This window comes from Protopterus annectens, chromosome 5.part0 (assembly GCF_019279795.1).
Source record: "Protopterus annectens isolate FY-2018-M chromosome 5.part0, PAN1.0, whole genome shotgun sequence".
In the NCBI taxonomy this organism is placed as follows: domain Eukaryota; kingdom Metazoa; phylum Chordata; order Ceratodontiformes; family Protopteridae; genus Protopterus; species Protopterus annectens.
Window position 1 is genome coordinate 572,504,484 of NC_056735.1, and position 27,702 is coordinate 572,532,185.

Sequence of the window (27,702 nt, forward strand, 5' to 3'; positions counted from 1 at the left end):
CTGGAATGCAGATGCACCTGGAGGCGTCACTCGGATGTAATGAGTTAAGGCCTCTGGGAATATTTGTCTGTGTTTATGTGTTTGGTTTACAGTTGTGGTAGGTCTATGTGGGACTGGGTTTGTGGTGTATGTGATTACCTTCTCCTCCTGACTAGTGATGACAGTACTGAGTTGTTGGAGCTCAACCTCTGGTTTGGATACATGGATGCATCTATCACATATGTTTGTATTTATTGGGGGGTGTTGTGGTTGTCTGTGTACTTGGTACTGGCATCACATTGCCTCTGGATTCATAGATTATACTTGTTGTGGCTGGACTTAGTGGATTGTATGTGTGGACATATGTTGTTGCCATACTACTGGTCAGTGATTACTTCCCTTTTTATGTTTGCTCTATCATGTGGTATCTTCCTCATTCTCTTGCATGGTTTGGTAATGGCTGGAGGCCAGCATGCCAGATGCTTGCGTGTATGTATTGTGTGTTGTTGTTATTTGTGATTGCATACTCCAAGCATTCCTGGCTGTGTTCATGGAATGACTGTATAACATGTTCTGTGGTGTGTCCCATATTCTGCACTTGCACAGGGCCTTTTGTGGATTCAACATCGGTTTTGAGGGCTGCAACCTATACTTTACACATGTTTTTCACTGTGGTATTCTGGCCAGGGACTGGGGTCAGGGTATGTATATCCAGTGTGATTACTCTATGGTCTGGTCTTACCAGTGAGGGGTACACTTCTCATCTTGCCATCCAGTACACATGTTGCTGATTATCACATCCAGTATGCTTACCTCTCTTGTGGGAGTAGTACATTGTTCCTGGGCATTTTGGTTTATGGAATCTGGGTAATTTTCTCCTACTGTGTTGGTGCTAGTACAATGCTACCGGTGTATGTCTGGGTATTTTCAGTCGAGCAATATAATGTGGTTTGGTGGGCTTGATATATTCATGTATTCTGACATAGGCCAGGTGCTGTTCCTGGTATTAGGACAGTGGTCTGCAGCAGGCTATATACTACGAGGCAGTTTTAGCCATTGGTATTTGACCATGGATATTCCATGCTGCTTCTTGTTGTGGTACCAACATGGGGGTGTGGTTATCCTTGCCATTTCTTTCTAGTCACCCTCCTTTTGTAGCTTGTTCCATGTTTTGCGGCTGTACAGCACAGTATGAGGTGTGACCTGGTAGTGTTAGGGTGCTGATGTGAGCCTTGTCCAGTTCTCTATTACAGGACTGGTATCTACATTCTCCTTACTGTGTGTGTTTACACTGCACACATCTTGCTGTTTATACATCTGTCATGGGGTAGTATTACATCTAGGTTCCTATACCTTGTAGAACCTATGAGGTTGGGTTTGTGTTTTGAGACTTACCTATTCAGGGCAAGCCGTGGGTACTGACAGCCTTTGCCAGTATCCATGGGGCATGGCATGATAGGTGCATGCCACCACTAGCAGGTGGTGCATCATGTCAAACTCTGCATATCTTCCCAGCCTGTAACACATTGGCTCCCCTTTGACTGACTGCATTACTTCAGCCAATCATTGTACTTGATCTTCTTGTCTTCATAGTGTGGTATCATGCTTGGTGAGGGTGAGATGTTAGGCAGGGTCTTCATGTTTGCATATACTAGATGGTGTTACATTGCTTAACACATGGCAATCATGCCTCAGGTGGTGCTGCAGGGCTGCCTCTGTTGGATGCACATACTACACTCCCTGTACATGTTTGAGAGCAGGTTGTGTCATGTTAGGCATCCCTGTTACTATATGAGTGAGTCAGAGAGGGGTATCATTCCCAGGGTTCCTACTGAGCAAGTGTATGTGCTATGCGTTGCCTCTTTGCCAAAGCCAGGGCATACTGGGCACGCTTCCTTCTGCCTACTGGGGCAGGCTCAGGTTGTTCCTCCTCCGAGTCACGCTCTGCCTGTGATGGCCTTGGCAATGGTGGGGGGCTGTTTGGCCTGGCCCTATGCTGGTCCTGCTGCAGCTGTTTTCGCAAGATCATATTATGTAGCATAGCACATACCATGACAATTTGGCTACATGTAGTTGGTGTGTACTGCAAGGCTCCACCAGATGTGTCCAGACACCGGAACCATGACTTGAGCAGCCCAAACACATGCTCTATCACATTACGTGTTTGTGCGTGTGCCTCATTATGGCGTTCCTGTTCAGGTGTGTGTGCGATTCTGGTGGGTGTCATCAGCCATGGCTCCAGTGCATAACCTGCATCCCCCACTAGGTGTCCATGTGGGATGTCCCCATTGGCAATTCTCTGGTACAGCTGCGTCAAATGCCAGATGTGGGAATCGTGATAACTCCCAGGGCAGCCAGCACACACATTCATTATTATGCCCAGGGCATCACACACGACCTGGCAGTTGATGGAGGGGAAGCCCTTGTGGTTAATATAGGCCCTACCCCGCTCACCGGCTGGTGCTTTGATGCGTATGTGCGTGCAGTCTATTGCACCCAGTACCTCAGGGTATTCCGCTATTTGCTGGAAGAGATACATATTGCTGGCCAATACCTCACGGGCATTGGGGAAATATACATGATCACCGACATGTGCTGACATGGCATCCAGGAACTGGTGTAGTACCCTGGAGGCTGATGCCTGTGATATCCCCATCATATCACCAGTTGGTCTCTGGAAGGTACCTGTTGCTAGTATTCTTAGGCCAACACATACCTTGGTTTCCACTGGGATGGGTTCCCCTCTGTTGGTTCTGTGTGTGAGGCGTGGCCTGCACAGCTCAACAAATTGCTGCAGGAGCTCTCTGTCCACTCTATAGCGCTCTACTATCTCCAGCTCATGTAACCCGTGGTAGGTGACCCTGGGCCTGTACACTCTTCTCCATCTCCTCACTGTGGGTTGTCTGGCACCATCTGCATTGTCACCACCCTCAGCAAGTCGCCTATGTCTCATTATGACAGCTATGGCAGCCCCTAACATTTCTGCTCTGAGTGAAGCTTTTTCAGTTTTCACTTCTATTAGCTTACTCCTGTCTTGCAGTGTCTCTTAATGGAAACATCCTGCACTACTGTTTGCAGAGTTTTAAGTGCTGGGCTGGGCTACTATTCTGCCTGTGTAATTGCCTGCTTCTAATTGTTTTCACCTGCTAGCTTCAGCAGTTATCCCTGCTAGCTTCCTATTAATTCTGTTGCTTCCTTTTTCCTCTCTGTTTCCTTAGGGGGGAGCAACTTGCATACTATCTGAAACACGCTCACAGTGGCTTACACGCGCGCACACGTGCTTACACGGTTCAGAATCTACTTATTCGGATTTAAACGCACGTACACCCATGCAAACACTGTCGCATGTCTGCCAACAGCCTCCAACATACTCAGCCTGCCTTACACATGCACACACCCGCGCAAACAGTGTTAAACATCTCCCAACACACTCCCACATGCTCACACTGCCTTACACGCATGCACACTGTCGTACTCGCGCTTCATGGCATGCACACGTGCGCATGCACGGCCAGCAAGAAACTTTGGTGTAGGTAACAGTGTACACCTTCCATTTCTTGACTTTCCATGACTTATCTAGTGGCACACCTCTTTCTATGATCTGTGCCTGTCATCTGTCATGTTACACTGGCCTCCAATGAACTGCATTTCTTTCTACCATTCCCCCCTGTGATGTCTCCTATCTCCCTACTCTATTCCTCCTCCTTTTGTATCTCTTACACTACTCAGACTGTGCTCATTTGGTATGTGACTGTGAGATTCAGTATCCAAACCCTCATTTACATGAGATTGCCTACTAATGCTTAGTTACATGTCTTAGACTCAGCTTCCCCCCTTAGCAACCACTACACGGTGGCCATGTTGGTTTTAGTCTGCTGGTCCCTGCATTGTCATTCCATGTATTGCATGAAACCCACATTTGTGGGTTTATAACCTTATTTTTTATGGTTTTATACAGCGCAGCCCGTTTGCGTGGGGCTGCGCTGGGTTTAAACATTGGCGATCGCCAAAAAAAAAATTATATTTTTAATATTTTTGCATCGGGTTATCTTGCCAATGGCCACATATTTGGCCATTGGCATGCTGCCTGAATCATATGCAACCTTTTTTTGGAGCTGACATCGCTCCGTTGTGGATTTTGCAGAAATGTACTCAGTTGTCAACTGAGTACATTTCTGCAGCTAAAACGTCTTCTACACGGACTGGTTTCTGCTTCGTGGATCGCTAATATACCTCATTTGCATACCTTTCGGATGCAAGTGAGGTATTTAGCATGTCCACGCCCAGTCCGTGTAAGAGACGTTTTAGCTGGTCTCTTACATGGAGTTTAGGGCTGTTCCTGGATCACGAGGCTTGCATGGAGTGTTGCACGTCTCTTACACTCCGTGCAAGCCTTCGTGAATCCTGCCCACTGTGTTTTTACTAGTGTTTTATCATCTGATGAAAGGATTTACCCGAAAGTGCTTATGATACTGCTTTTATTGTTTTAATAAAGTGAAGTTGCTTCATACACAGTGTGGTAGTACTTGCCTTACTTTTGGATTTATTATTTTATAATTAGAGAATTTTGAGCAGTCACTTATAGACGTTAAGATTTTCTCAATATCAGAGTTCGGTATTGTAAAATATAGGTTCAAGTCATCTGCGAAGGCTGTAAAAGGAATCATTATATTATATAAATTCAGTATTTGTTAATAGATTTTTTGTGTAATAAGTAGAAGTAATGGTTCTATAAAGAAATTGAAAAGATATGGTGACAGGACATCCTTGTCTAATTTCATTTTTAATATCTATTCTAGAACAGAACCTTTTGTTAATCTGTGGTATATAGTATGTGTTTTGGAGTGTAATACTTTAATCAATGTTAGAAATTTTGGGGGAATGTTGAAATACGGTAGTACTGAAAATAAGAAATTTTGACTGATTATGTCGAAAGCCTTAGATCCGTCTATTACCAGAGCAAAGAGCAGGAAGTTTTTCTGACTAGACAAGGTAATCATTGCATCCAGAGTTATAGTGTTGTCACAGGTTTGTCTTTGTTGAATAAAAACCAGACTGATAGGGTGAAATTATGCTAGTAATCACTGTTTTTAATCTTCTGGCTAAGATGGAGGCAAATATCTTTATGTCTGCATTGATAAGAGATATGGGTCTATAGTTTCCCAGGTTTTTAGGGTCAGCTTTGTCTTTAAGAACAAATATTGTTTTTGATGCATTTATATGCTGATCTGTAATATTATTAATTATAAGGTAGTTATAAAGATTTGGTAATATTTTAGGAGTTGTTAGAATAAAATATTTATAAAACTCCGGTGTGAATCCATCTGATCCTAGGGATTTCTTTGACTTAAGATTTTTAATGGCTGTAATTACTTCTTGTAGTTTGAAGGGAGATGAGAGGTGTTCTCTCTGATCTTATGAGAGTGTTGCAAAGTTTAGTTGTTTCAAGAATATTTCCATTTCCTGGTTTGTTATAGTGTTGGATTGTTCGGTATATGCATGTGAGTACAATTCCTCAAATAGTTGGACCTTGTCCTAGTTGGAGCTGTACTTTTTATCTTTGTATACAAGTTCTAGAATAATTTGTAGAGGTTTTCATTGATTTATTAGGTTGGCTAGGAATTCGGATGGCAGTTGTGCCCATTCAGCATACTTGGCTATTGTTTATATTTCTTGAAAAGAGAGATTATTAGCATTTAAAAGGTATAATCCTTTCTGTTTTTGAGCTAATTGTTTTTCTGTTTCTTGGTCATAGTTTACTTGTAATTTATTTTCAAGTTCAGCGATTTTGTTTCTGAGTGATATCTCTTTAGCTGCATGTTTTTATCTTATAGTACAATGCTTTACTGATCGTTATACTTCTAATTACAGCCTTCGCAGAGGCCCGTTGGATATCAAAGGGCATTCGGGAAGAGTCTGATTGTGTAAGAAAGTCTTTAAGTATATTTTCTACTTCCTGAATTATTTCCTCTTTAGTTAACAGATTGGGATTTAAGGTCCAGTTAACTTGATTAGTGTTGCTATCTGTCTTTCCAAACCAGCTAATAGTAAGTGTAATTTTGGAATGATCTGAGAAGAATCTTGGATCTGTATTATGTGCTATATCAAAATTCAGAAATGTATTTGATATTAGGAAAAAATCCAGTCTAGACGAAGTTTTGTAACATTGAGAGTAGAATTATTTAATGTCTGAATGTGGTATGGATCAACCAGTATAAAGTCTCTTTTTAACTCACTGAGTGCATCGGTTGCTTGTGAGTTATATAACGTGCTAGTATTGGATCTCTGAAAGGGTTTTGAATAATGTTCCAATCTCCTGCTATAATATAATAATGGTTGGGGAAATTAGATAATAACTGATATATGGATACTATGAAATCCTGTTGTTTTATGCATAGGGCATAAATGTTTAGGAGAAGTATAGGTTTATTAATATTTGGGGATTTAATTGTTATATAGTACCATCTGCCTTCCTGATCAGTATCATGTTCCAGAATAGTGTCTTGAAATGATTGTTTGACAATAATTGCAACACCTTTGCTATTTGACTTGTCCCCCTTTGCCACAATTGTTTTAATTCATTGTTTCCTTAACTTTTGTTTCCATTGTTCAGTTAGCATATGAGTCTCCTGTATCATGATTATATTTGCTTTTGACCTTATAGCTAAATGAAAAAAATAATTTCCTTTTTTTAGATATCTGAATCCCCTTTATGTTCTAAGAATCAATATTCCACATCATATAAGGTTAATTATTTTGTAAGTATTAGTGTGTATGAGGTCAGTTAATATTCTTAGCATTAATAAAAAATGGGTTTGTATTATGATTTCAGCAAGCAGTACATTATCTCTCCCTGCCCTTCCTTCGTGCCTACTCATGTAATTACCTGGCCTGGAAGAGATTAACATTACATCTAGGAAGTTTTTACTAAAGTGGTAGGTATGTAACCATGTATCTAGTAAATCCCTAGAATAAAATGGTCTGAAAGTATAGTAAATCAGTTTAAAAACATCACATCAATAAAAGTCCAGATGTGTGTCCATTCCTGTAGTACTGTCAAGCTATCTCCCAGCTCAACCAGGGTTATAAATATGGTCATAATAGGTAAGAGATCTAAAAAAATGGAGTTGGTGTTAGTTGACATTGAACTACAAAGTAGTATAGACAGGGCATTGTCATAGTTATTTAGAACCATATATCTACATTGTGTATATTTTTTGTAGGATAGGGTGGTATGTGGTATCATAAAGGGAATCTATCCCTTTCCATGACAAATCTGGCAGGCTAAAGTCCACTTATTGCTGTAAGGGTAACACTATTGTATTCATTTCTATTGTTTTAAACACTCTAAACAAAACATTTAAACTGCCAATAGTCTGTGTGCTGCATAAACTAAATTTAAAGAATCCATTTTGGATGTATCTTAACAAGAAAATAAGGTCACAGACATATATGTATATATTTACACTTGTATTCTCTGCTAATCCTGTAAGCATAGGTATTCACACTCAGAGCCAGTATAAGTGGAGACTGTCAAATAGCAGTGCATCATTTAAACTAATAGTGTTATATCATTGTATTAGGTGCTATGCACATTTAGAATTGAATAAGGTAAATATATCTGGTAAAGATTACATCTTTATGCAATAGTTGTACAGAAAATTATGACCTTTAGTGTATAGCATCTTTCATCCTGTTAGTAGATGCAGAATTTTCTCAAGAAAGCCAGTATGTTTAACATATAATATTTCTTGCAGTTTTGTTTTCAAAGTTATGCAATGCATCATTATGAAAGCATGCTATGCAGTACTCACTTTCTCAGACAATTAAAGTAATGCATTATGCTTAAGAGTCTCCTTTAGGCTTCTGATATTAAATTATGTAACCTAGATATATATATATATATATATATATATATATATATATATATATATATATATATATAAAACACACACACTTTGCAAGTTATGTAATAATTATTGCATTTGTTAAGTTAATTATAGTTTGGTACCAGTTTAGAGTCCATATGAAAGTCCTGTATGCAGTTCAGTTTCTTCTAGTGTCACAGCTTTACTTTTAGCATCTTCTGTTGAATCTGCTGTTGTTCTTATCATCATGCAGCTTAGTAGTATCAAGAAAAAGTTTTAGTTCCATTTCCTTGTTATTTGGAAGTGTTTCTTCAGTAAGAACCATTCTAAAGTCTCTAGTCCATATTCTTTTATTTATTTGTGTATTTTCCAATGACGTAGATGGAAATCTGCTGTTACCAAGTTTAGAATAGGTAGAAAAGTGCTTGTTTCTTCAAATCTCACGTGTTCACCAAGTTGTGAAGTCAGGCAACCCTCCCAGGAGCATGGCTTGCACTTCTAAATACAACAGGGCCTCCATTTTGATTGAAAAAAACATCCAGAAAGGATTAAATGCAAAAATTAGGTAAGAATAAGTTAAAAACAGTCAAAACACTAACTGGAGGTGATTGGGAAGCTACAGAAGTATGATTTTATAGTTTACTGCTGCTTTTGCCTTTGTGGGAACTTCATTAAAAGCATTCATAAATACTGTTTTGGCTTCTTTTACTGTAGAGGCTGAGTATTTGGTGGCATCATGCTGAGAAACAAGCACATTTGGATACCTCATCTGGAATTTTATGTTCGTTTGGATCAGGTAAGTACAAAAAACGGATAACTTCTGTCTTTCCTGTTTTATTTGCAATGGGAGGTCTTGTGTAAAGTACATTTTACTTCCATGCCACATTATATGTCTTTTTTTCTTTGCAGCTGATAGAATTGTAGATACATCTTGATAGTTCAGTAGTTTAATATAAACTTGTCTTAGTTTATCCATATTAGGTGCAGGTCTGAGTGCTCTATGAGCTCTTTCAATATTGATCTGTTTTGCCAGGTGCATATTCTCTAGCAGTATTCCCAGGATTTCCTGTATATGTTGCATTAGCTTAGATCGTTCAATGCTTTCTGGAATACCTCTGATGATTATATTATTTCGTCTAGATCTTGCTTCTAGATCTATAATTTTTTGTTGGTATTCATGAATGCATTTTGTGTTTTTAGCAGAGTCTTTTTGGTCGGTCCATTTTAATTTTGTTTTCTAGTACCTTGGCCTCCGTTATTTCCATACTGTTTGCTATCTGGGCAATAGAGCTCTCAGATGTATCCAGTTTATCTGAGAATTTTTATATGGCCATTTGAATTGATTGCAAGGCTGTTTTCAGCTCATCTAGTGTCACAGATTGCTTTTGTTTAGCTTTAGTAGAAGTTCTACTTGATTCTTGTAGCTTCCCAGTTCTAGTTCTCTTTGTTGTTGTGTCTTTCTCAGGTGAAACAAGTGCAGAAAATTTTGTTTTGGTAACTTGTGCATCCATGCTGTCAGGTTCCTTAGACATCTTTTCTTGTCTTTTTATTTTCAGTGCTCTCAGCTTATTTTTCTGAAGATATTTGTCGATTATTCTCCTTTGTTGGATTCAGTAGTCTAGTACGATAGGCCTCGCAAATTCAGTCAACCATATGTGATGTGCTTGCTCAGATCCAGATTAATCTTACTTTTTGAGTTAGTGTTGTGGTTTTTATATATCCAGTACTAGCGTGAGGCAATGTTTCTCTATCCAATGGTCATATTTTGAGTTGAATAACTTGTCTCTGTACCTAGCTATTTAGTTGTTTTTTTTTTTTTCCCTTTAGGAACTAAGTGGATACAGTGCTCATAGTGTAGCAGCCATCTTGGATCTCATAAGCTGTTATTCTAACAACTTTCTAAGTTTATAAGAGGAATATTTAAAATCTGTACTTATTTTTGAGCCTTTATTCCCACATTATTTTAGGCTTTGTTCAGGTTTGTTGCACTAAAAGTTGAGAGGTATGACAGGGCTATTATGTAGATAACATGGATGACAGACAAATGTACAATACATGTTATTTTCCAGTGGTAAACAAGCAAACCTAAATGAAAAAAAAAATACATGCTATAACAGTATAAATGTACCCATAGTCTTTATGAAAAATAAAATTCCCAGCGTGAGCATTACATCATGCAGCAGCAATATTTTTACTGTTCTTAGTTTGCGCAGATTGTAATGCAATTTTTTTCCCATGGCCCTGCTTCCATTCATAAGCAAAAAATACCAGGACACCTTATAGACAGTCTTACCAGTTTACTATCTGCCATATACAATACCCCATCATGAAAGAAGTCATCAGTTATTAAAGCAACACTCAATAATACAATGTATAAAGCAGTGTAACAACCACTCCAAGGCCCATTAATGTAAACTAACCTCAAGATTGGTCAGTATAACACACAGCACACATTGAATCAATCTGTCCCATTTCAATAGTGTGGCATATCTGCAGCGCTCCCTCAGCATACCTGGCCAAAGAGCAAGTGCACAGTGACCTCCCAGCATTGAAGGCAGGAGAGTGGAAGTGAATTCAAGCTACTATACCCAAGACTGACAATGCATACCCACAGGATAGCAATACATATTGTCAGTGTCCCTCAGACTACAGCATCATGGACCCACCCCTCCACTTGTGTCATCAAAACAACTGAGTCTGTGCTGTAAACTCCATTTGTCCCACAACCCTAGATATATTCATGAGGAAAGAATGCCAGGCCATACTATAACTAGTAAAACCACTTTATTGTCTGCCACATAAAGTACTTTGCATGAAAGGAATCATCAGTTAAGAAAGCAACATTCAATAATACAAATCATAACCCAGCATAACAGGTACTCTCCAAGACACCATTAATCAGAACAGATCCAAATAATGGGCAACATGACAGACATCTCACATGAGATCTATTTATCCCATTTCAGACAAGTGGTACACTCACAGTGCCCAGTCAGCAAACTCGGCCATTGGCCAACTGCAGCATTCTAGATAGCTCATTCTTACATTCCTGAAGCTTAGACTGGCCCATGAAAGGAAAGGAGGTAATGAAATGGGGATGAAGCCAAACTGTGACTGACCACCATGCTGCCGACCTGGCAACGTTTTCTTCCACTATTCTGGCCTTGAGAGCCCTGATTAGGAGGTTAACCAATGAAAGAAACCAAACAAAACATGATTTTATTAGGCAAAATGTATTAATGCTAGAAAAGTACTATGGAGCAGATAAATCTGAGCTATGGTCTTGCCTATTTTGATAGGAAACGCTTGACTTATAATGAAGCTCTGTTTTATGTTTTTTTTCTTTTAACTGCATGTTGGATGGACTGTACTCTCTCAGTTCTAGTCTTACTGACTGATAACAATGTTTACTCATATAGTTTGATTGCTGGGTTAGACATGAAGATCGATCAGTGTCTTTTGGCTTTTCCCAGTTAGGGGTCACCACAGCAGAACTCCAGGCTGCTAATGATTGTCAGTGGATTTTTAGAGTGCCGAGGTGCCAGCCCGACACCCAAACTTCAAGGAAGGCACACTCATTCACGCATACACCTACCTGCATGTCTTTAACATCACTTGACCGCGGGGAGGACATGCAGACTCCACACAGAAGGCACTCCAGCCGAGAATCGAACAGAAGAACGCTAACCACTGCACCATTGTTAGACATGAAGATACCATAGCAAATTCTTTGTGTTCTGGCAATAATTATACTTCCACATATAATCCAGTAATGCAGTTAAACTTTCTTAGATTTTTCAGATAATCCAGTTGGAATAAAATTTCTTGATCAAAATTTTTCATTTTCAGAGGACTTTTTTTTCTTGCAGCACTTAATATTGAAAGATTTTGCAGATGTTTCCACTATGCATTATAATTATATATTACTGAGCAAACAAACTCTTCACAGCAATTATATTTTCACAGTTCTGAAAATGTATTTCTTCAGTTCTGGCAAATATTTCTCTGCAATTGTGTCATATCATGTCTATAAGCTTAAAGCATATTGGTCATGTTCTGAAGCAAATGTAAGTAACAAACCTTTGGAGGTGAACATAAGTTCTTTGCCATATGCAATATAAATTTATACAGTTCTTGGCGTAATGAGTGTAGATTTTTGCATTTCATTTGATGATAAGGGTGACCCTCAGAATTTTACTTGAAGCTGGAAACGTCTGCCATGACATGAAAGACTGATCCACAATGCCACACTGTCTAAATTAATGCATAATCTAGTGCATTTCCATTATAAAGGTATGAGCAGGTGTTTCTTACCTCCTAGCAAGGCAAGTTATCAGCTAGGACTTTTAAGTGGAACACCTTCCATTGAAGATTAACACATGCTGAAGTCATATTGAAACCACAATATAAACAAGAAGCCATTCTTCTTAAGAAGTTGTTTTTTTTTTCTTTTTTGGATGTCCAAAATGCTTTGCAGTTGTATGTAAATCACTGCACTCTATCTTCTATAACATAATTGTGTGGGTGTTAATATCTATATTCAGATGATCTCTCTGGAACATATGTGTACCACATGACATGCTGAACACTATAATTGGCTCATCAGCATTTAAAGAACCATTTGTCACCTCCCCTTTTCGCATTTTTACACCTGGGGTTGAGGTGTCACATCAAAAATGACCACCATCTAGAGAAAATGTTCACATCACTGGGTGGCTAGTCCTGCTTTGGTTGCTCTTCCATACTACATGCACTCACACACATGCACACCTATGGCCGATATAGCATGTCCAATCCATCTACTGTATGTATTTGGAATATGAGCAGAAACTACAGCACCCAGAAAGACATAGGGAGGACATGCAGATACCAAACAGAAGGTACCTCAGCCAAGAATCAAACCGAAGAACTTCTTGCTGCCAGGTGACAACACTACCCTCTGCCACACTGTGTGTTTCATATATAAACACCACATGCAACTGTACAACATATTGAATAAGATGATTATCATTTTATATTAAATGATGGCAATCACCTTGAGGTATACAATAACAATTAATTTAAGGTGTTAAAATGTGATTATGCATGTGGTGCCTATTGGTTTGTTTATTTCACTAGGACGTTTAGGAGAAAAAAATATTCATAATGATTACTTACTAAAGAGGAAGAAATAAAAAGCCTTACAGAATTACTCTGATGTTATGCAGTATGGGTAGTGATATTAAATGGAAACTGCCCTGAAGTGACCAGAGCAATCAGAAAATTTATTTGACACACCAAATTTCAGTAGTCCAGGCATGTTTTTCTATATAAATAAGGCCACAAGTATTGTACTGCAAATTCACAAATAGCTTGCAAGTTTATTTTACAACTTTGTTTCTTGCATTTGTTGATTCATAAAAAATAAATAATGTATTTGTCATATTTCCTCTCTAGCTGCAAAGGTCCTTAACTGGAAATTTGGAGAGCTGAAATAAACAATTAAAAAAAGAGTGTATTATAGAAGTGCGAAATAATAGAGGCTATACAGTCATATGTAGACACACACACACACATGCAAACATATACACATACACACATATACACACTCACCCACAGACTTATTCGAGAAAAGCAGTTTAGTAGTTGTAAGCAAGCAACATGATAGAAAAATAGGCTTTAGGAGCAAGGACAGAATGGCCACTAACTTGTATCTGTGATTGTGTAAGGATGACCACAAGGGCAACACCATTAAAAACACACAGTTGATGTTATACAACTCACTTGATCCTGCTTTCAATAATGAATGCTTTTGGCTGTGAAATTACCCATAGTCAAACTGTACACACACACGACACACACACACACACACACACACACACACACACACACATATAATATCTATATCTATATATATATATATATATATATATATATATATATATATAAATATATATATATATATATATATATATATATATATATATATATAATTACATTTCTTTTCATCGTCAATGAGCTTTTATCAACCAAAAATTTTTCTAAAAAGGAACATCTAACAAAAAAAGACACTGAACTAAAGAGATCAAAAATATAAAAGAATGGCTTACATTTGCGATCACTTAAAAAAATCCCTTTATGTGGGTGCTCCCACACCCCTGACATGGAAGGCCCCCCACTCCTCCAGAAATTAAATATACTGACTCCATGGTTACACAGTAATTTAACCATTGTAACCACTGATGAAATTTACCAAAAATCTCGGCATGCAATAAATGTGCACCATGGTCAAATCTACTGCATATATTTATACACACATACACGCACACACACACACACGTATATGTGTATATATATATATATATATATATATATATATATATATATATATATATATATATATATATATGGATCTACCTTACTAGATCGACATGTTAAAACAGCGAAAACGACTTCACCGACGCCAGAAGATCGACAAGGCAGAAGACCGACGGAGGAAGACACCGACGCTGAGAACACTGCGATGGGGAAAGGATGTGTAAGTATGCGGTAGTGACGGACATTAGGGTGCGAGTAAGGTAAGTGTGCGATGTTGACGGTGTGTAGGGATAGGGGTGGGATAAGTGAGTTAGGGTTAGGGCGCGGGTTAGGTAAGGGTGCGAGTAAGGTACGTGTGCGATGTTGGCGGTCTGTAGGGGTAGGGGTGGGATAAGTGAGTTAGGGTTAGGGCGCGGGTTAGGTGAGTGTGCGTAGTGACGGACCTTAGGGTAAGGGTTTGGGTTAGGGTTGTAGATAGTTGTGTATGTATGGGTTAGTGCTGGTTTGTAAGGATTTTGGTGTGCTTGTGTTGTGTGTGTGGGTTTTGGATAGGGGATTTGTTTTGTCTGTTGGTATGATGTGTCGAGCGTATGCGGTGTCATGTTTGTGAACTGTCAATCTTCTGGCGTCGGTGAAGTCGTTTTTGCTGTTTTAACATGTCGATCTAGTAAGGTAGATCCATATATATTTATATATATATAGGTTCATAGGTTCATACTAGGCTATCTGCCCGAGGGCATTTACAAGCCTAGCCCATAGTTTTGTGGCTTGCTCCACCCCTTTAGTATGGGGAACTATACCCATTATTTTGCTGTGCCTCTGTCGAGCAGTGACACTGAGGTAATCCCTGGGGTATATCTGCGATCTCCCATCCATTGGTCAAGATTTCTCTTGAACAAGGCCAGCGAGGTGCTCTGCCTCACATATACCGGGATTTTATTCCACAGCATAGGGAGTCTTTGGGTGATGAATCTATCCCTCCAGCACGTCCTATTAATAGCCGTGTCGAGGTTTAAGTCTCCCGCCCTTGTGGCTCTGACGGATCTAGATTTTTTGAGGTGCAGCATATTCATCAAATCTGGGTTTGACATGGCCTTGTATGTTAGGCAAAGGTCACCTCTGAGCAAGCGGTATATATATATATATATATATATATATATATATATATACACACACACATATAGATATATATATATGTATATATATATATATATATATATATATATATATATATATATAAAATATATATATATATGTGTGTGTGTATATACATGTATATATAAAGTGTCCATGTGTTTATGTGTTGTAGCTATGAATGAAAGAACATATTCTTTTAGAGTGCTGAAACTGAATGTGATGAAGTAGCCCAAACTTTTGCAAACACCTTCAAAGAATTCTTCAATGTAGATGCATTCATAATATTACAATACATTATTTTTTTAGAAGCATAATTCCAGGGACAAGTTACTTGTTTACTACTCACTACAGATGAGTACTTTAGATTATTTTCCTTTCCTCAAGTATGTGACAGAATAATTTTGATATGAGAATTGTGCCCATCACCATATATTTTGACTGGAAGCACCATAAGATAGCATTGCTGGTTATGAAGACCAAGGAAAAACTTAAACTGCAAGCTGCTTCTTTTGGGGATTGCAGGAAAAAAAAAGCATAGATCAACCCTACTTTAAGTAGTTTTTGTTCTCATACTACAATGATGACTATAACAAAGATATAGAATAATAATCAAAAACAAGGAAAAACTTGTACTCAGCACATGACAGCTAAACTGTTTCAGAGATTTTACAGTAACAGTATTGAGATACCCCATCTTGAGTCACCATGTCCACATTGCTGTTTTACAGGATGTGCATTTAACATGGCGACAGATGCATGAGAGCTAATCTGGTAACAGCAGAGCAGAGCAAAGGCTGACAGTACAACTCTGAACTGCAATTAAGAGCTGACTTCTTACAAATGGAATTGCTCAGGGAAGCATGACTGTTAATGAGAAGTGCCTTACAAAAGAAAGCCATATGAATAAGAAAAAATACCCTCTTTACCCATGAGGTAGCAAGGTATGTGCATTACACAGCAGCCCAAAATTCTGAACCATGGGGAAGAATTAACAGGATATAACTTGCTGGAAGGAGACACAGTTTGAGTCCTAATTTCACTGACTGCAGAAATCAAACCATATGATATGCAGCTTATTATGATAAAATTAGTATTGCTGAGTTTATTGTGAAAACAAGCAACCTGTTCTAGTTACTGGCAAATTAGAACTTAATTACAAACATTGCAAGATTTTATTACAGCATGTCATATGACTAATCCAGAAAATAACCTGATTAGCAGGTATAATGTCTAGTTATCCCACGTTATCCTAGACTACTCAATAGAATAATACAGCATATATGATTCATTACTACTCCAGCACTAAAGCAATAATAAAATGTTAATGCAGAATAGTATCAGTCATTTTAGGGTTCAGCTTTTTCAAAATATACAAAGCCATTAAATTTGCAAATCATGGGAAAATGGTACCTTGTGATATCATAAAATTGCTTATCTCAAAACTCAAGAACAGATAAACTTTCTAGATGTGAATTTTATACTATACAGTGCAGTAGGTCTTTCCCAGAGCTGTAAGTTGTTTTAAACAATATAACACCTTTTCTTGAAATCCTAGATTTGTATACAGGCAGTAACTGTTGCCCAGGGGTTCCTGAAGCAAAACAAGGCAGAAGAAAAGAGAAAAAAAAACATCCCCTGGAAAATGTCAAATGTGACATGCTGTACTGGAAGAAACTGGGAACTATAACTGAAGAAAAAAAAAAAAAAAACTCAGCATACCCTGGTGAGTATGAAACTCATTTGGCAAACAACAAGAAAACAATTCCCATTAGGTTAGTATTGCTTGTTGCTAACATGAAATTCATTGCCATATCATTTTCCCTTTGGAATGGCTAAAGTAAAAATGAGTTCTGGAGCAGAACATAATCAGCTCTCAAACCTCATTCTGCTGGTGAGTATGTTTCTTTTATTATTTCTTTCTTTCCCTTAATAGTTATATATTTTACAGCTGAATATCCTTATAGCAAAATATATAAAAAATATTTTGCATATACCAATATATACCAATGGTTATCCTGATATATGTATTTTTTCTAGGTTAAAAAATGTCTGTATATGTATATATATATATATATATATATATATATATATATATATATATATATATACACACATATAAATGTCAGAAACTTTTTTCATTTATGATTTTTTAATTTTTCTGCCCTAATTCTTTGTCTGACAATCCTGAAAGTATTAGAAGTAAAACATCATTTTGTTAAAGCCACTGTTACTCACCCAAGGGCTATATGTTTGATAGCAGACCAAACTGCTGTTATCAAGGATCACTGAGTATGAAAATCCTATTACCATCCCAGATACCCTGTGTGATAAGTAAACTATGAACAGTGGCTGTGTGATGAGATGGTTCAGGCAATGACAGATAATGAGTTATGATATGAATGGCCCTACAGCTTAATAAGAATTTTATCAGTTTGTAACAGTTGTTTCATGCTCGATTTGCTTTGTAATCAAATTTCCCCAAAGGAAACTACTTATCGCTCAGTGCTAAACAAGTGACAGGACAATAACAGAGCCGAGGACACATAAGATGATTTGGTTAATACATTAAAATGCTATTCCTTCATTTTACAGATTGGTGGAAGATAAGCCATGCTCCATAAAGAGAATGTAAAACTCTCATATGTATGAAGGGTAATGGAATTTAAACCTTAGCTACTTTCTGTCTTTGTCAGTGCAACAAATTACAGTAAGTGAACAACTAAAATAATATGGACTTCTAAACAAATTTGAGAAGAAGACATAAAGATTGCATTACTATAGCATCTAGTATCTCTGTGATGTTCTGTCTGGAAATGCAGAATGAGTGTGTGTGTGTGTGTGTGTGTGTGTGTGTGTGTGTGTGTGTGTGTGTGTGTGTGTGTGTGTATGTGTGCAGGTGCGCATGCTCGCAGATGTACATGCAATTATATTTGAAATATGAAATCAGAATAACAGTAAAATGTAATTCAATATTATGAATATAGAAATGCAAGCATAAGAAAGGCACTCGTTAAACTAAATTTAAATTTAATGTTTGAGAAATTCTGTGTGGTAAGGAGGTCAAGCTGATACTTGTGAATATCCACATGATGAAGGAAATGCTAAGGAATTGCTTTAAACTATCCAGCATTATAACAATAATAATGACTTCTGGAAATCAAAGCTCCTGAAAGGTCAGCTGCAATAAATAATGAATGGAGAGCAAACTTTTTACTACAAATGATGCAGATATGATTTTTGCATGGTTAATTTATTGCTTCATTCTTACAGTAAATGTAACCACATAATGTACATGCTTTCTAACCTGAGTTTTATTAATCACATTTGGCTGAACACTTTAAAGCCTTTGTGACCAACTGATGCAGTACCTTGATTTTATTTAAGTGAAGACAACATCCTTGTACCTTGAATTCTGTATACAATCTTCTGGGAAAAATAATTTGCTTTCTTGATCATTATATGCAAACTTGATTTTCCATAGGGCTAATATACTATGGTGACTAGCCTTTGGGGATGAATTTAAACTAAATATGATCATACTTCTAAAAAGTGTTACTGTCTCAGAATGAAAACTAATTTAATTATTAATATTATAGCCCTATTACAATATAATTGCTAACTGTGTTTCTGTCTGTATTTGTGAGTGTATACAATATACTTAGTTTCATATCTGTCTATCTAAACAGAGATATTATGCATACATGTACGGGATTGTACATATATGCATATATATGCAGACGTGTGTGTGTGTGTGTGTGTGTGTGTGTGTGTGTGTGTGTGTGTGTGTGTGTGTGTGTGTGCATGTAGGAGGATACCAGGCTAACGGTCCTAAAGGGACTTTTTAAGGCTTTCCATGCTTCTCAAAAATATTAGAAGGGTATTGGTCCCATAAGTGATGTGAGAGAATATATAAACCTGGGTATGAGTGGTCAAGTATTTACTTACTTCCTCTCTAATAGCTGCAAGACCAATGTAAATTTGTGACTGCCCACCCACTGATCCAAGGTTCACTTGAATTAAGTGCAGGGAACAACTTTGCTTCTGGAGAATAGGCAGCCTGAAACACATATCTGTCTACCCAGCATGTCCTGTTTATATTGCAGGCTAGGTTTAGGTTCCTGGATTGGGTGTTTTTGGTGCTACTTGTTTTGCTGATATGCAACAGGTACACTAAGACTGGATCATGGGATACTTTGACTACATGGGTTCCAAAATAACTACTTGTCTATGCTTAGAGGTGAATTATCGATGCAGTAATATGCATGAAAGGTTGTCTTACCAAAATATGCTATTATACAGTTAGCATTGAGTTTAAGACTGTGACTCAGGGATGAGTTATTAGTCTATGTCAGGACCTCATGGAAGATGCTAATGACTTGACAGGTTTCAGTGACTCACCTAATTTGCAATCATCTGTGAATTTTGTCAGCCAGATGCCTTTGACATTATCCTTGACTTCAGAGAGGTAAGTACCAAATAGGAGCAGACCCAGCACTGAGCCTTAAGAGACACCACATATGACTGGTCTATTTGTGGAGGTAGACTCCCCTATTTTGACTTCCTGTGTCCTATCTTTGAGCCAATTTCGTATCCAGTGGCTGATGTAAGGGTTTATACCTAACTCAGTGAGCTTGTCTGCAATGTCTGAGTGGGGAATTGTGCTGAATGCTTTGACTAGGTTGAAGTATGGTGTATGCACCATTTTGCCTTCATCCATTACTTTGGTGAACTTGTTGAAGTAGTCCACCAAGTGGATTAAGCATGAACTCCCATTTCTGAAACCAAACTGAGTGAGGTCTAGCTATTGAAGGTTTCCTATGCTGTTATTTATCATGTCCATGATAATTCTTTCCATGGCATTGGACATGAGACTAGTCAGATGTATGGTTCAGTAGTTTCTTGCACATGTCAATGGCCAACTCTTGTATACTGGGAATAGCAGTTGCAGTCCTCCGTACACCTGGTAAGAAACCAGTTTGGAGGCTATGATTAAACAGTACTTCTATAGGCCTTGAAAGATCATGTGTCATGGTATTAAGGAGGCATACTGGGATATTATCAGGTCCCATGCATGCAGTGTTATTTGGTTTGGAGAGTGCATTGAGGACCTGTTCTCAGGTGATAGATGGGGAGGTATGGTTGAGGCTATTTGCAGAGAGCTGTTTGGGGAAGAAAGTGGGGTAAAATTAGAAATGTGTTTGCTGGCCAGTAGGTTTGCTATATTCTTGGGGTCAGTATAGCTGACTACATTTACAGTGGGTAGTTAAAGTTGCCCTTAAAAAGGGTGCTGAGTTGCCTGGGGAGTGTCTCTAGTTCATATAATGGTGTGTTGTGAATTTCCTCAAAGAGGGAAACCTATACCTTACACAGATATTGTATGGGACTTTGCCTGTGGTAATTTGGACATCGAGAAACTCAAGCACATCATATTATTTGGCCATGATGTGTGTTTGTTTTTGATATAAATTGACACACATCCACCTTTTGTCCCCTCATGTGCAGAAACAGGTCTAAATGTATTGATGGCATTATATCCCTGTACTGCTGGGATCCTCTCTGCAGTATTATACCATGGCCAGGATTGAGTAAACTCCATGTAGGAATAACATTATTCCTACATGGACTGAATAGTATCAATGTTCACATCTCCCTCACAGCAGCACCTTACATATTAATGATATAGTAACTGATATTTCTTAACCAGGGTAGTGTAGTTTGTCCAAATTTCCAGTGTCAGTGGATATATGATGCAATATCCCCCATGTAAATATGAGTGTCCAATACAGTACAGTCACACCCCAAAGTAATGTAATCAAAGCACAAAGGGGACATCATGTAAGTAATTTACATACACTTAATAGTATGTCAGTAATGATTAATTAATATGCAATTCTTAAATATTTTTTAAAATGAAATCTGAGTAATGCTTAGCAGTGATGAGCCCTGCTTAGCCTCTTTGAGCATTGCTTAGAAGTTTAATTATAAACAGCATTCAGCCCAGCTAAGTGGGTTTGTGCACTGCTAAGCACTGCTCAGCATTTGTCACTTTAAGCACTGCTCAGCTCAGGTTAGTGGGCTTAAGCACTGGTGAGTTGTGCTTAGGATTTTTGAAAATGGTCCAAAGGTGGCTAAGGGTGGGAATATGGCCTTATTTAAACCACACAGGTGGAAATACAATCAAAAGCTGTTGTAGTTTGATCACTGCAGGAGCTATGTCTGGAGTTGGAGAGGGAGCGCACTTTTGGGTGCAGTGCTGGGGCATTTTGGAGTCCAGGGTCATGAATGGGCTCCTTGTGCAACACCATGACAATAGACTGCTGCAGGGCCAGTACCAGGGCTCCCAATACAAATCTAAGGCCTGGGACCATCTAGCAGGGGACCTCACCAGTGCCACTGGAATCCCTCAAACTGGTGAGCAGGTACATCATCACTATGACAACCTAAAGAGGAGAAAGGGGGCACTCTTGGCCCAGTGGATCCAAGATGCTTGAGACAGGGCTGCTCCAGTAGTTTGTAAATATTTCACCATAGCTGTACCAAATTCTAGCCTAAGTTTGTGATAGACACATATGCATAATAGTTGTTTTTTTCCCCAACAGCTGCAGAGGAGAGAGCTAGCAATGTGGAAGCCCATGTGGACAGACTGGTGAGGCTGCGCCGAGAGTCTGGTGAGTACAGATCTATCTTCTAGTATATAGTGCAAAAAATAAGAAGGAGGACATTATTTATTGGCAGTAGGTATAGTGTGTTCTGAGTGTACTGAATAAATAAAGTTTGTCAGACCAATATTGCTCTACAGGATATGCAGTACTGCTAAATGTAGAATCTCAACAGTAATAAAGTGACAGCATGGATTAAGTGAGCTTGTTCTGATAACCAGCTGTTATGCAAAACTGTAGATTGTGGAGCTGTAAAACAAGATATAAATGAAATATGAAATATGTCCTGCACTAAAATCTGAACCTTGAAGAGTAATGTAATGTATTATAGTGTGTACCCTGCAGCATTGCTTTGTGTTAACCTTTGCATTTCTGATCTATGTAGTCCTGAATGTGGGTATGCTGATGCAGGCAAGTCTGAGGTAATAGGTGGAGACTGCAAATATCTGATGCTCAAATGTATACGGCTTGGGTATGCAACCTAGCACCCTGCTATGGTCTGTACAGATCGCACATATTCACATCTACTAGTTAAATGTGTACACTTGCTTTCAAAGGATTAATTCACAGTACACTATCTGTCATGCATGAATCTCATACATGTATGTTCAACTGTCACTAAAGTCTTTGTGACACTCCGCTTAGATTACAAGGTCAGACTGTCTAACCAAGTGAGTATTAGACAGAAATCAGTCAAGCAAGAGACAGCAGTTCCTCAGTAGCTCAGTGTGATAAGAAATAGATATTTTGCACACACAAACCATGGTTGGAATCCAGGGAGTGGTACTAAAATGTGTGAATATTTACACTCAAGTAATCCTTAATATTTGTAGAAACAGTCAGGTAGTGTTAAGAGATATTTTCTCCACAGGTCTTACAGGTAAAGAAATGTTTGTAGTAGCTGTATGATGGGTATACTAATAAACTGTGTACAAATGTTCCAGTATCCAACCCCATGCCTACAAATGACAGCAGGATAGGTACATACACCATGCACGCTTCCCGATACATGTCTCTCAAGTTTCACACTGTCACAGCTAGTGATCACCGCTACACAATAACCTTGGACACAGATATGAATCCAGGTGAAGTATGACAGCAGCACACTCACACAGCATCAGTTCAGGATACACCTTCTTCATCATATATGTAACCCTGACATGTACGAGTCTCCTCTAGTCATGTATTGCACGTGGAATCTAAGAGGTTCCTATTTGTGGAATTTTAACTTTGGACAACAGCCTTCACCGATTATGATGAGGTTCTGACCCTTGATGAGGCATTATCTTAAATACATTATATTCGGCGTTGTTTTGTGGTAAAGGCACGCTTACATTTTAGTACAGAGTTCTCGCTTATATTAAATTTTTAAACCTGATATATGCAAAGTTGCATTCCACACAATTTACCTACCTGAAGAGAGATGCTAGATATTGAAACGCTATAAAACTTGCTGTTTATCTAAGAGATTTTAATGTTTTTAACACCATGAGGAGAGAGAATGTTCAGGGTTTAAATGAATGTGCAACAGTTTTTTAATGATTGTAGAATGATATAGACCAAGCTATCAATGCTCCTTTTATTTTTAGAATGTATCAGGTATATGCATATATTTTACTTATTTGCATGGACATTCTGATCACTAATTGTATATTTGGATGGAATTATTCCTTCTAAATATTGTTGCATTTAACTATGTTAACTTTTTGAGTATCTGTTCCTTTAAGACAAGATAACATGTGACATATCAATTTGTAATGTCCACAGGGAAGCTTAAGGATGGTTTAAAATGATTCAAACAGTTTTATTCATTGTTTTAAGAGTCTGAAGAATCCTTTACAAAGCGCACTCATTGGAATAAACTTTATTATTTTTTATGAATGCATCTTATTTGAAGTTCCTTTGAATCTCTGCTTTTCGTTTCATTGCCACTGGAGGGTCACACACTTGGATTTGGATTGCTCTCTTTTATGTTTACGTGAGTCTCCTGCCTCAACTGATAGCAGCACTGCATTTGGCTTTTTGAGTAAAATTAGAAATGTGTTTGCTGGCCAGTAGGTTTGCTATATTCTTGGGGTCAGTATAGCTGACTACATTTACAGTGGGTAGTTAAAGTTGCCCTTAAAAAGGGTGCTGAGTTGCCTGGGGAGTGTCTCTAGTTCATATAATGGTGTGTTGTGAATTTCCTCAAAGAGGGAAACCTATACCTTACACAGATATTGTATGGGACTTTGCCTGTGGTAATTTGGACATCGAGAAACTCAAGCACATCATATTATTTGGCCATGATGTGTGTTTGTTTTTGATATAAATTGACACACATCCACCTTTTGTCCCCTCATGTGCAGAAACAGGTCTAAATGTATTGATGGCATTATATCCCTGTACTGCTGGGATCCTCTCTGCAGTATTATACCATGGCCAGGATTGAGTAAACTCCATGTAGGAATAACATTATTCCTACATGGACTGAATAGTATCAATGTTCACATCTCCCTCACAGCAGCACCTTACATATTAATGATATAGTAACTGATATTTCTTAACCAGGGTAGTGTAGCTGGTCCAAAATTCCAGTATCAGTGGATATTTGATGTGAAATCCCCCATGTAAACACAAGTGTCCCATACAGTATAGTCACACCCCAATGTAATATAATGAAAGCATATAGGGGGACATCATGTAAAGTAAATTATATACACTTAATAATATGTCAGTAATGATTAATTAATATGCAATTCTTAAATATTTTTTTTAAATGAAAACTGAGTAATGCTTAGCAGTGATGAGCCCTGCTTAGCCTCTTTGAGCATTGCTTAGAAGTTTAATTATAAACAGCATTCAGCCCAGCTAAGTGGGTTTGTGCACTGCTAAGCACTGCTCAGCATTTGTCACTTTAAGCACTGCTCAACTCAGCTTAGCGAGTTTGCGCACTGGTGAGTTGTGCTTAGCATTTTTGAAAATGGTCCAAAGGTGGCTAAGGGTGGGAATATGGCCTTATTTAAACCACACAGGTGGAAATACAATCAAAAGCTGTTGTAGTTTGATCACTGCAGGAGCTATGTCTGGAGTTGGAGAGGGAGCGCACTTTTGGGTGCAGTGCTGGGGCATTTTGGAGTCCAGGGTCATGAATGGGCTCCTTGTGCAACACCATGACAATAGACTGCTGCAGGGCCAGTACCAGGGCTCCCAATACAAATCTAAGGCCTGGGACCATCTAGCAGGGGACCTCACCAGTGCCACTGGAATCCCTCAAACTGGTGAGCAGGTACATCATCACTATGACAACCTAAAGAGGAGAAAGGGGGCACTCTTGGCCCAGTGGATCCAAGATGCTTGAGACAGGGCTGCTCCAGTAGTTTGTAAATATTTCACCATAGCTGTACCAAATTCTAGCCTAAGTTTGTGATAGACACATATGCATAATAGTTGTTTTTCCCCAACAGCTGCAGAGGAGAGAGCTAGCAATGTGGAAGCCCATGTGGACAGACTGGTGAGGCTGCGCCGAGAGTCTGGTGAGTACAGATCTATCTTCTAGTATATAGTGCAAAAAATAAGAAGGAGGACATTATTTATTGGCAGTAGGTATAGTGTGTTCTGAGTGTACTGAATAAATAAAGTTTGTCAGACCAATATTGCTCTACAGGATATGCAGTACTGCTAAATGTAGAATCTCAACAGTAATAAAGTGACAGCATGGATTAAGTGAGCTTGTTCTGATAACCAGCTGTTATGCAAAACTGTAGATTGTGGAGCTGTAAAACAAGATATAAATGAAATATGAAATATGTCCTGCACTAAAATCTGAACCTTGAAGAGTAATGTGTAATGTATTATAGTGTGTACCCTGCAGCATTGCTTTGTGTTAACCTTTGCATTTCTGATCTATGTAGTCCTGAATGTGGGTATGCTGATGCAGGCAAGTCTGAGTGTAATAGGTGGAGACTGCAAATATCTGATGCTCAAATGTATACGGCTTGGGTATGCAACCTAGCACCCTGCTATGGTCTGTACAGATCGCACATATTCACATCTACTAGGGGTTAAATGTGTACACTTGCTTTCAAAGGATTAATTCACAGTACACTATCTGTCATGCATGAATCTCATACATGTATGTTCAACTGTCACTAAAGTCTTTGGTGACACTCCGCTTAGATTACAAGGTCAGACTGTCTAACCAAGTGAGTATTAGACAGAAATCAGTCAAGCAAGAGACAGCAGTTCCCCAGTAGCTCAGTGTGATAAGAAATAGATATTTTGCACACACAGACCATGGTTGGAATCCAGGGAGTGGCACTAAGATGTGTGAATATTTACACTCAAGTAATCTTGAATATTTGTAGAAACAGTCAGGTAGTGTTAACAGATATTTTCTCCACAGGTCTTACAGGTAAAGAAATGTTTGTAGTAGCTGTATGATGGGTATACTAATAAACTGTGTACAAATGTTCCAGTATCCAACCCCATGCCTACAAATGACAGCAGGATAGGTACATACACCATGCACGCTTCCCGATACATGTCTCTCAAGTTTCACACTGTCACAGCTAGTGATCACCGCTGCCAATAACCTTGGACACAGATATGAATCCAGGTGAAGTATGACAGTAGCACACTCACACAGCATCAGTTCAGGATACACCTTCTTCATCATATATGTAACCCTGACATGTACGAGTCTCCTCTAGTCATGTACACAGAGTTGTGACAGTCTGCCCCATACCATTCCAGGTTGACAGTTTAACAATTATGTATGTGCTACAGAAGCTATGGGCCACAGGTAGATGTAAAGTGAGGGCAAGCCTGTAGAGTATTAAGCAGTACTGTTGTGAAAAATAGAAGCCTATACAGTTATTAATGGACTTTTTTCTCTCCCCACACCCCTTATCTGTATCAATAATTATTTTCATATATTAAAGGTATGTTGTTCTCAAAACCTAATGTTGGGACTTGTGTTCTTATAGGGTTCATACTAAGCTAACTGCCCTTTCGAGCCATTTTAAGCTTAGCCAATTATCCCCTGTGAGAGTCAAACCCTGCACCTTATGTTTGTAAGGCAAATACTTTAACCATTAGGCCACCTAATTGTTCATATATTTAATTGGTTGCATATTGACATACCTTGTTCAGATACCATTGTTGGTGGCCTGTTGCCATAAATGTAACACCATAGCATGTTTGGGAAGGCAGATTCCAATGGATCCACCTGTCCTACCTCATCTGGCCATGGCACCAGGCCCCAGCACATCTGGTTCCCAACCCGGAACTGCCTCATCCACTGGTCCTGCACCACCCTTGGGTAGAACTGCCTCAGGGTATGGGGCCCATCCCCCCCAGCCATGGGTGCAGAGAGAAACCAGTCACCCAAAAACAGTTCTGACGCATGGTGCGTGGGGTCATCCAGACAGACTTAGATGTATGCCTGCACCAGATCAAGTTCAGACTGGCGCACCTCGAGGGGCAACCTGCCTCTGTTTTCCAGCCTTCCACACAGCCACCTCAGTCCCATTGTTTCCATCTGGGGCACATGGGCCACCAATTCCCAACCACCCTCCCTGTCCAAGGTGCTTACCCCTCTCATATGTCATATACCACCCCTGTCTGCTCTCTTGTCTGTCTTGTCTGTCTGCAAAAGCAACCTCTCCTACACAAACTACCTCTCCAACTGTACCTACAACCCTTCCATAACATCCCACTCTCACCTTAAAAAAAAGGCATCTGTCTCACAAGAAAAATTTGCCCACGTACACTGATGTTAA